Source organism: Nicotiana tomentosiformis, chromosome 6, assembly GCF_000390325.3.
Source record: "Nicotiana tomentosiformis chromosome 6, ASM39032v3, whole genome shotgun sequence".
NCBI classification, from domain to species: Eukaryota; Viridiplantae; Streptophyta; class Magnoliopsida; order Solanales; family Solanaceae; genus Nicotiana; species Nicotiana tomentosiformis.
This window is the reverse complement of record NC_090817.1, coordinates 58,152,580-58,163,531: the sequence shown is the minus strand read 5'-3', so window position 1 is coordinate 58,163,531 and position 10,952 is coordinate 58,152,580.

The window sequence follows — 10,952 nt, the reverse complement described above, 5'->3', positions numbered from 1 at the left end:
GCACGCCGCAACGGTATCATGTGTGGATCGGGTTGCACGCCGCAACAGTGTGATGTTGAGTACAGTTCCCCAATATCTATTCTTGTGTGTTTTGTTTCTCATTTTCTGAGGAAGGTTCATAACATCTTTTCGGTTGTTTAAATTAGTTACGTGGGTTGAGTAGTTCATTCCAGAGTTCATTTTTCCTTATGTATCATATTCAAGTTTGTAACTTATTGGCACATGGTGGCATCATATGAAACTCTTGGCAGTGCCTGAGGTGGCTTATTGCCGGAGCAGCTTATACTGGGTGAGATGAGATTATTGGACCTGGGATCAGTGCGATCAGATTTATATGAGGCACATTAAAGAGTAAATATTGATATTCAGTCCAGAATGAGTTAATGGTTCTTCTCGAGAGGAGAGACTCCATGAGTTGTGATTCGGCAGGTGGTTATGAGTTTCTACACATCTCTTCTGTCGTGGTAGTATTGCGAGATCTGAAACGCAATTTATATGCTTCTTGAGATGTGTTGTGGGCATCAGATTCATGGGATTTCGGCTATTGTTGTCAAGGGATGTCAAGTATTGGTACATCGTGTAGTAATGGATACGGTGTTCGTATGTTGGGAACAGACTTGGTAGAGGATTTCAGATGTTGGAATTTGGCTCTAAGGCTAACTTAACTGAATAAAAGGGAGAATCTTCAGATTTGCTCGAGCTAATGTGATCAACTAGGTTACGTGGTAGCACGGGTAGGTGCACGAGGTGTTAAACAATGATTTCAGACAACTCCAGAGCAGTTCTTAGCACGTTCGAGGACGAACGTATGTTTAAGTGGGAGAGAATGTAACGACCCGACCTGTCATTTTGAGCTCTAGCGCATCGTTCGGCGGTTTAAGGCCTTGAGTAGTTTCATTTCAGGTATTATGACTTGCATGTATGGTCGGAATTGAATTTCGGAAAGTTCGGAGTTAGTTTGGGAAGAAAATTCTAATTTCGGAAGCTTTAAGTTAGAAGAATTGACTAAGATTTGATTTTCGAGTAAACGACCTCGGAATCGGGATTGGAAGGTTCCAACAGGTTCGTATGATGATTTTGTACTTGGGCGTATGTCCAAATCGGGTTTTGGATGACCCGGGAGCGTTTTGGTGCCTATTGTGGAAGTTTGGCATTTTGGAAGAATTTCATAACTTTGGGTTGGAGTGCATTTCAATGTTATTGATGTCTGTTTGGGATTTCGAGTTTGGGAATAGCTCTGTATGGTGATTCTGGTATTGGGAGCATGTCCGGTTGTGGATTTGGAGGTCCGTAGGTCATTTCAGAGTCATTTGGCGAAAGTTAGAAATTTGAAGGTTTTTGAGAAGTTTGACCGGGAGTGGACTTTTTGATATCAGGGTCGGATTCTGATTCCGGAAGTTGGAGTAGGTTTTGTAATGTCGAATGTGAGTTGTGTGCAAAATTTGATGTCAATCGGACGTGATTTGATAGGTTTCGGCATCGAATATAGAAGTTTGAAGTTCTAAAGTTCATTAAGCGTGCATTGTGGTGTGATTCATGGTTTTGACGTGCTTTGAGGTGATTTGAGACCTCGAGCAGGTCCGTGTTATGTTATGGGACTGGTTCGTGTGATTAGACGTGGTCCTGGGGGGCTTCGGGTGTGTTTCGGGGTGGTTTCGGACCAAATTGGAATGATTTACTGATGCTGATTGTTGCTATCTGGTTTCCTTCTTCGCGAACGCGAAGGGATTCATGCGTTCGCGAAGAAGACTTGTGGGGGCTGCTGGATTTGCCCATCGCGAACGCGATGGGAGATACGCGAACGCGGAGATGAGGTTGTGGAAGCCTACGCGAACGCGAAGAGGAAATGAGATGGGGGCCTGCCAGGCGTTAAGCCTTCGCGAACGCGACTTGAGGCCCGCGAACGCAAAGGGTAGGGAGTCACCAGGTTCGCGAACGTGGCCATTGGGTCGCGAACGCGTAGAGGAAATATGGAGGCAGTGTGTTTAGCCTTCGCGATCGCGATGGCATTCCTGCAATCGCGAAGAAGGGCGGGCCTGGGCAGATTGGTTTTAATGCGGGGCTTGGCTCATCCCCTCTCATTTTTCACTTGGGTGGGCGATTTTTGGAGCTTTTGAAGAGGAGACTTTCATCATCTATGTCAAGGTAAGTGATTCCCACCTATTGCAAGTTAGATAAATTGATTATATATAGATTTTAACATGGAAATTTGGGATTTTAGTAGAAAACCTAGAAATTGGTATTTTTGGATTTTAACCACAAATTTGGGCATGGAATTGAGAATAAATCATATATTTGAGTTCGTAATATTATGGGTAATGTTTATCTTCAAAACATTTTGGAATTCGGGCACGTGGGCCCAATGGTTGCTATATCGGCTTTTCGAGCGGAGTTGGGAATTTGTCTAAATTATTTTGTTATAAGTATTAGAGTATATTTTTATTGGGTTGCACATTGTTTGACTAGTTTTGGAGAGACGGGCATCGGTTTGAGGTGTTAGAGGGCTTTGAAGCCGGTTATGGAATTTTGGAGCGAGGTAAGTCTCTTGTCTAACTCTGTGAGGGGAAATTACCCCTAGGTGTTATATATTGATGTGTGCTACTTGTTGTGGGGGCTACGTATGCGCGAGGTAACGAGAGCCCGTATGTAGCTACATTCATGTTATTGTCCGGGTAGGCTTAGGTTCACATCATACTATAATTGTACTATTTGAGCAGTCTCTCGCCTATTAAATTCCTCTATTTTACATTACTACTTGAGACTAGACTTGCTATTGTAGAGACTTCACGAGTTCATGATTAGTCAACGAAAAATTTTACTCCTCTTACGACATGTTTCCGTGATATATATGTTCCATTTAAAGGTTTTTTTAAAGAAATTACAACTCACACGTTTATTCGTGAGTGGGGTCAAGGACCCGTCAAATCTCCTTATTCTAATGGGATCGGGTCGATCACCTCGGCAGGATTAGGTACCCCTTATTCTAATGGGATTGAGTCGATCGCCTCGGCAGGATTATGTACTTCATATTCTAATGGGATCGGGTCGTTCGCCTCGGCAAGATTTATGTACCACACTCTCATGGGAGCGGGTCATTTGACTCGGCAGTTTAATAGATGCATCTATGGTTCGTGTCGTTCGACCCTCGGCAGTGCACAGTCTATTATTTATGTTGGAACGAGTCGTACGCCTCGGCATTTCTACAAAAATATCCTCATGGAATCGTGTGTAATATTTGGCAAGAAGCCAGAGTATCTGTGAGTCTTTCCCTGATTCAAATTATAACAACCTATTTCGTGAGGTCCATTATACATAAATATATGTGCTCCGGTTGAGGAGGAATAGCTTATTAAGAACTTGAGTTTATTGTAAGGCGGATAATTGTACCACAGATTTACAGTTGTTTATTTCAGTTATTTACTTTGCCTCATATTTGTTCACCTCCTTACTGTACCTGATATTATTAGACCACTAGTGAGTGTCGATGTCGACCCCTCGTCACTACTCCTCCGGGGTTAGGCTAGATACTTACTGGGTACACGTGGATTTACGTACTCATGCTACACTTGCTGTACATTTTTGTGCAGTTACTTCTATGTCTGGTGGTCCTTTGGGCAAAGAGGCACGGATGATGCGGGGACTTGCCGCAAGCTACAATTCAGGTTACGATCCGCAGCCAGCAGAGTCTCCTCCAGGGTTATTTGTATTTTTCCTATCTAATTTCTATTCTGTACAGATGTTGTTTTTTATTTTACTTCCTAGTTGATGCTCATGCACTTGTGAAATCGGGTTTTGGGGGTACTTATGAGTTGTTCAGTATTGTAATTGGGAAAATATTATCATTTACTCTGCAAATTTTATTCCTGATTATTTAATTGAAGGAAAATTTTGATTTCATAGTACAAAAATGAATAATCGATTTAATCAACTATTGTTGGGTTGCCTGGCTGTGGTGTTAGGCGCCATCACGACCATTAATGAATTTTGGGTCGTGACAACATGGTATCAAAGCATTAGGTTCACTTAGGTCTCACGAGTCATGAGCAAGTCTAGTAGAGTCTTGTGGATCGGTACGGAGACGTCTGTACTTATCTTCGAGAGGCTACAGGGTTGTTAGGAGCACTTCCCTTCTTGATTCCTCATCGTGCGATTTGATTCCTTTGAGGCTTATGCCTTCATTTCCTTCCTATTCAATCTTATGCGATGTGAAGCGCTTGTTATAAATTTGGAATCAAGGAATTTTAATGGTGTTGTAGATGTGGTGCAGGATGTTTCTCCCTGCATATTAGATTGGGCTATTGCCATCGCCTTGCGTAAGGTCGTTCTGTCATTTTAGCTCAGTATCAGTATTGCCTATGGTTTGAGATTTGGCACTGATTGTTATGATGATTCGTGCGTTGCTATTGCATAGTGTTGGTGTAATGGTAGGGTGCTTATCTATGGATCGCGGCAGTAAATGACTTGATAGAAGGACTTCTCATTTCACGGCTTAGAGGTTCAGTAATTAGTTCTGGCAGAGGAGAGGCAATCGGACTAGGAATGTTCAAGTTTGGGTTGATGAAGTAACGAGACTTGGTATTTCGAGCGCGGTGGAATTTTCATCTGTGATGTAGTGTTGTCGTCCTTGATTGGATGCATTAAGTTTGCCGGTGTTGTGGTCTTCTTCAATTCGCCTTCGGGCCGGGGTATTGTAAAATGGTGCCGGAGAAGCGGTTGTCGGAAATAACGGGGTGTAGCGATTTCGGAATCGAATCGGTGTTTCTAGTGTGATGTCTCGAGGAAGATGATCTTCGGAAAGGTTTAAAGTTGGTAGCAATCGATTGGTTCAAGTACTACAAAGATAGATTTTTATTTAAGGCAACAACTGGGCAGCGAAGGATGAAGAAGGACATGTGGGAGATGTCTTGCGGTGGTTAAATTTCTAGGAGGCCAAGTGTGAGAAGCAGAAGTCGAGTAATTGTTTAAAGGAGAGGGTTTAACCAAAGTGGGAGAGTGGCAGAGTAACATATGGGTTCCGTGGTAGGATGGCCACATGCCTTGAGGAAAGTTTGGAGCCATTTGGAAATTCATGGTGTGCAGAGACTAGGTCCATGGATTTTATTTGGATGCAACATGACTTCGAGATTGGAATGCATTGTTGGACTTTTAGCTGACGTCAATGGGGAAGAAGAAATCTTGGTGGGTCCCGCGGTTATATAATTGTAGCTTCAAGCTAAGTGGAAGAGCCCCACCGTCTATGATTGGATTGCGTGGTTGTCTACTTGTGCGGTTTTTGGTCATCGGTGTATTGTTGGGTTATTACGACTAAGGAAAGAAAACATCAGTGGTAATTTGAGAAAAAAGGATTTGAGGAATGTGTGCTATATTTGGCCTTATCGGCTTATGTTCAGGTTTTTGGAAGACTTAGAGTCTATGCTGCGTGTGGATGTGTTGTACAAGGGAAGGAATTCAGCTGATTGCTTCTTTGAGAGGGTGTTCATGTTCTAGCAGGGCCTTGGAGTTTGATTGTATGCGGGAACAAGTCAGAGTAGGTGACTCTCAACAACGGTCCTAGTGGATTCAAAAGTTAAAGTGTGGTGACTAAGGATTTCGAGTCTGTAGTATGGTTAAGTATTGAGCTTTAGCAGCGGATTATGAAAGTGGCTTGGAGTGTTCTACGTTATCTTCGGTCTGTGGTGTTGAATTGGATGAATGGGAGAAAATAACTTCGGATTCATAGAGGGATTTTCAGAATGGGTGTACCAATTAAAGATGTGAATATGTGCATAAAGAGGGTATGAGATGGTTCGTGGGTTTTGGAGAAAACGTGGTCTCGTGAAAAAAGGTCACTCAGGATGAGTGCAGATTTGGGTTCATGATGTTTTGAATGGAGCTATTAGTATTCCTAAGGCAAGTCCATAGTAAATTAGAAGAAGTCGGATCGGTTAGCAATGGTTGAATTGGCAGGATGGTGGCAATGATCAGTTTCTTCAGCGTGTTAAGTTATACATGTGATTTGTGGCGGTACGTGCGAGGCATGACGACGGCCGTAATTGACTTTATTTGGAGACATTCGAGTATTATGGCATGTTATGTGTAGATGGATCCCAAAAGAGTTATGGTAGTTTAGACCACTACTTGAGAATTGTATTTTCTGCGGTTATGGGAATTTAGTCGCGTGTTGCAATGGTTCTCCTGAAATGAGTTAAGTAAAAGGTTGCTATGTGATGGAGTGTTTAGTCTATTAGTGGATCAGGAGTCATGATGGAATTCTTGTACTCTCACGTATTGGTATTTTAGGTGCAGTGAGCGGCATGGGAATTGGAAGTTGAGGATCAAGGTTACAGTTTGATGTCGACAAGAATGTCACGAGTTTGGATGAGTAGGAAAGAATTCAGATGTTTAGAGTAAGTTGGTACTGTCTTCAGCGTCACCTGAGATCAATGTCATATGTAAGAGGCTTTGTGTACTGAATTGCGGATCCTTGTTTCGCTTTATGACATTAGTATGACCGATGGTATGGATGTGCAGACTTGTTACCTGGTGCGGAAGGCCGTGGGAGCATATCCCAAGGGAGGATTGTATAAGTGTGACATGTAGTCACTTGATTGATTAAAGATTGGAACCATGTATGGAGATTGTGGTACTATCGCTAATGTGAGAATTTGTGCCTGAATGGCGCTCTGTTCAATTGGTTGTGAATTGTGGAAGTTTGTTCCAGATTTGATGGTTATTCTTAGGGGTGGGTCCTTGAAAGGTTATTAGCTTAGTACAGTACGATCAGAATCGGCTTGAGGTCCGTGAATGGATCTAAATGTGAGTGCGTACTCTATATCAGGCCGGATGTGTTCATTTCAGCATAGCGTTACTTGCGGAGGAGTCTTCAGGCTTTGGATGTTATTTCTGTTGTCAACTATTCCATGTAATACTTTATTCTGCCATGTGGGTTATGAGACAGCTTGATTATTTGTACAATGTGTTGAGGTCCCGCGTAGCGGTGGTGTTATGTGAGCAGGATGGCTCTCGAGATGCAGATCATATATCGCACCTTAGTTGTGCTTGAGTTTTATAGCGTGTGACGCTACCCGTCTCCCCAGGATTTGTATTTTGCACTTGGCGTGCTTATGGTTGATATTTGGTCATTTCGTGAGTATAAGCGTTACGGCTCGATGTGTGTTTTCTTTAGATTATTATGTGTGGATCGGGTGGCACGGCGCCATGGGTATATGGTTGGATCGGGTGGCACGCCGCCACGGGTATGTTGTTTGGATCGGGTGGCACGCCGCCACGAGTATCATGGTTGGATCGGGTTGCGCGCCGCAACGGTATCATATGTTGATCGGGTTGCACGCCGCAACAGTGTGATGTTGAGTACAGTTCCCCAATATCTATTCTTGTGTGTTTTGTTTCTCATTTTCTGAGGAAGGTTCATAACATCTTTTCGGTTGTTTAAATTAGTTACGTGGGTTGAGTAGTTCATTCCAGAGTTCGTTTTTCCTTATATATCACATTCGAGTTTGTAAATTGTTGGCACATGGTGGCACATCATATGAGACTTTTGGCAGTGCCTGAGGTGGCTTATTGCCGGAGCAGCTTGTACTGGGTGAGACGAGATTATTAGACCTTGGATCAGTGCGATCAGATTTATATGAGGCACATTAAAGAGTAAATATCGATATTCAGTCCAGAATTAGGTAATGGTTCTTGTCGGGAGGAGAGACTCCATAAGTTGTGATTCGGCAGGTGGTTATGAGTTTCTACACATCTCTTCTGTCGTGGCAGTATTGCGAGAGCTGAAACGGGACTTATATGCTTCATGAGATGTGTTGTGGGCATCAGATTCGTGGGATTTCGGCTATTATTGTCAGGGGATGTCATTATCGTCATGTGAATAATGTGGTGCATGGTGTAAATTTGATAAGAGTATACAATCATGTATTGGTACATCGTGTAGTAATGGATACGGTGTTCGTATGTTGGGAAAAGACCTGGTAGAGGATTTCAGATGTTAGAATTTGGATCTAAGGCTAACTTGACTTAATAAAAGGGAGAATCTTTAGATTTGCTCGAGCTAATGTGCTCAACTGGTTTGTGGTAGCACGGGTAGGTGCACGAGGTGTTAAACAATGATTTCGGACAACTCCAGAGCAGTTCTTAGCACGTTCGAGGACGAACATATGTTTAAGCGGCAGAGAATGTAACAACCCGACCGGTCATTTTGAGCTCTAGCGCATCGTTCGACGGTTTGAGGCCTTGAGTAGTTTCACTTCAGGTATTAGGATTTGCACGTATGGTCGGAATTGAATTTCAGGAAGTTCGGAGTTAGTTTGGGAAGAAAATTCTAATTTCGGAAGCTTTAAGTTGGAAGAATTGACTAAGCTTTGATTTTTGAGTAAATGACCTCGGAATCGGGATTGGAAGGTTCCAACAGGTTCGTGTGATGATTTTGGACTTGGGCGTATGTCCGGATCGTGTTTTGGATGACCCGGGAGCGTTTCGGTGCCTATTGTGGAAGGTTGGCATTTTGGAAGAATTTCATAAATTTGGGTTGAAGTGCATTTCAACGTTATTGCTGTCCGTTTGGGATTTCGAGTCTGGGAATAGCTCTGTATGGTAATTTTGGTATTGGGAGCGCATCCGGGTGTGGATTTGGAGGTCCGTAGGTCATTTCGGGGTCATTTGGCGAAAGTTAGAAATTTGAAGGTTTTTGAGAAGTTTGACCGGGAGTGAACTTTTTGATATCGGGGTCGGATTTCGATTCCGGAAGTTGGAGTAGGTCTGTAATGTCGAATGTGAGTTGTGTGCAAAATTTGAGGTCAATCGGATGTGATTTGATAGGTTTCGACATCGAATATAGAAGTTTGAAGTTCTAAAGTTCATTAAGCTTGAATTGGGGGTGCGATTCATGATTTTGACATGGTTTGAGATGATTTGAGACCTCGAGCAGGTCCGTGTTATGTTATGGGACTGGTTCATGTGATTGGACGGGGTCCTGGGGGGGCTCGGGTGTGTTTCGGGGTGGTTTCGGACAAAATTGGAATGATTTGCTGATTCCTGCTATCTGGTTTCCTTCTTTGCGAACGCGAATGGATTCATGCGTTCGCGAAGGAGACTTGTGGGGGGCTGCTGGATTTGCCCATCGCGAACGCAAAGGGAGAGACGTGAACGCGGAGCTGAGGTTGTGGAAGCCTACGCGAACGTGAAGAGGAAATGAGATGAGGGCCTGCCAGGCGTTAAGCCTTCGCGAACGCGGCTTGAGGCCCGCGAACACAAAGGGTAGGGAGTCACCAGGTTCGCGAACGTGGCCATTGGGTCGAGAACGCGTAGAGGAAATGTGGAGGCAGTGTGTTTAGCCTTCGCGATCGCGATGGCATTCCCGCGATCGCGAAGAAGGGCGGGCCTGGGCAGATTGGTTTTAGTGTGGGGTTTGGCTTATCCCCTCTCATTTTTCACTTAGGTAGGCGATTGTTGGAGCTTTGGAAGAGGAGACTTTCATCATCTATGTCAAGGTAAGTGATTCCCACCTATTTCAAGTTAAATAATTGGATTATATATAGATTTTAACATGAAAATTCATGGAAAAATTGTGAAACATTTGAGGGTTTGGTAGAAAACCTAGAAGTTGGTATTTTTGGATTTTGACCACAAATTTGGGCATGAAATTGAGAATAAATCATATATTTGAGTTCGTAATGTTATGGGTAATGTTTATCTTCAAATATTTTCGGAATCCGGGCACGTGGGCCTGAGGGTTGCTTATCGGCTTTTCGAGCGGAGTTGGAAATTTTTCTAAATTGGAGCGACGGGCATCGGTTTGAGGTGTTAGAGGGCTTTGGAGCCGGTTATGAAATTTCGGAGCGAGGTAAGTCTCATGTCTAACTCTGTGAGGGGGACATTACTCCTAGGTGTTGTATATTGATGTGTGCTACTTGTTGTGGGGGCTATGTACGCACGAGGTGACGAGAGCCCGTACGTAGCTACATTCATGTTATTGTCCGGGTAGGCTTGGGTTCACATCATGCTATAGCTGTACTATTTGAGCAGTCTCTCGCCTATTAAATTCCTCTGTTTTACATTACTACTGGAGACTAGACTTGCTATTGTAGAGACTTCACGAGTTCATGATTAGTCACCGAAAAATTTTACTCATCTTACGACATGTTTCCGTGATATATATGTTTCATTGAAAGGTTTTTGTTAAAGAAATTACAACTCACACGTTTATTCGCGAGTGGGGTCAAGGAACCGTCAAAGCTCCTTATTAATGGTATCGGGCCGATCGCCTCGGCAGGATTAGGTACCCCTTATTCTAATAGGATCGGGCTGATCGCCTCTGCAGGACTATGTACTTCTTATTCTAATGGGATCGGGCCGTTCGCCTCGGCAGGATTTATGTACCACACTCTCACGGGAGCGGGCCGTTCGCCTCGGCAGTTTAATAGATGCATCTATAGTTCGTGTCGTTTGACCCTCGGCAGTGCACAGTTTATTATTTATGTTGGATCGGGTCGTACGCCTCGGCATTTCTATAAAATTATTCTCATGGAATCGTGCGTAATATTTGGCAAGAAGCCAGAGTATCTGTGAGTCTTTCCCTCATTCGAATTATAACAACCTATTTCGTGAGGTCCATTATACATACATATATATATACACTTGTGCTCCGGTTGAGGAGGAATTGCTAATTAAGAACTTGAGTTTAGTGTAAGGAGGATAATTGTACCACAGATTTATAGTTGTTTATTTCATTTATTTACTTGCCTCATATTTGTTCACCTCCTTATTGTACCTGATATTATTGGACCACTAGTGAGTGTCGATGTCGACCCCTCGTCACTACTCCTCCGGGGTTAGGCTGGATACTTACTGGGTACACGTAGATTTACGTACTCATGCTACACTTGCTGTACATTTTTGTGCATGTACTTTTATGTCCGGTGGTCCTTTGGGCACGGAGGCACGGATGATGCCAC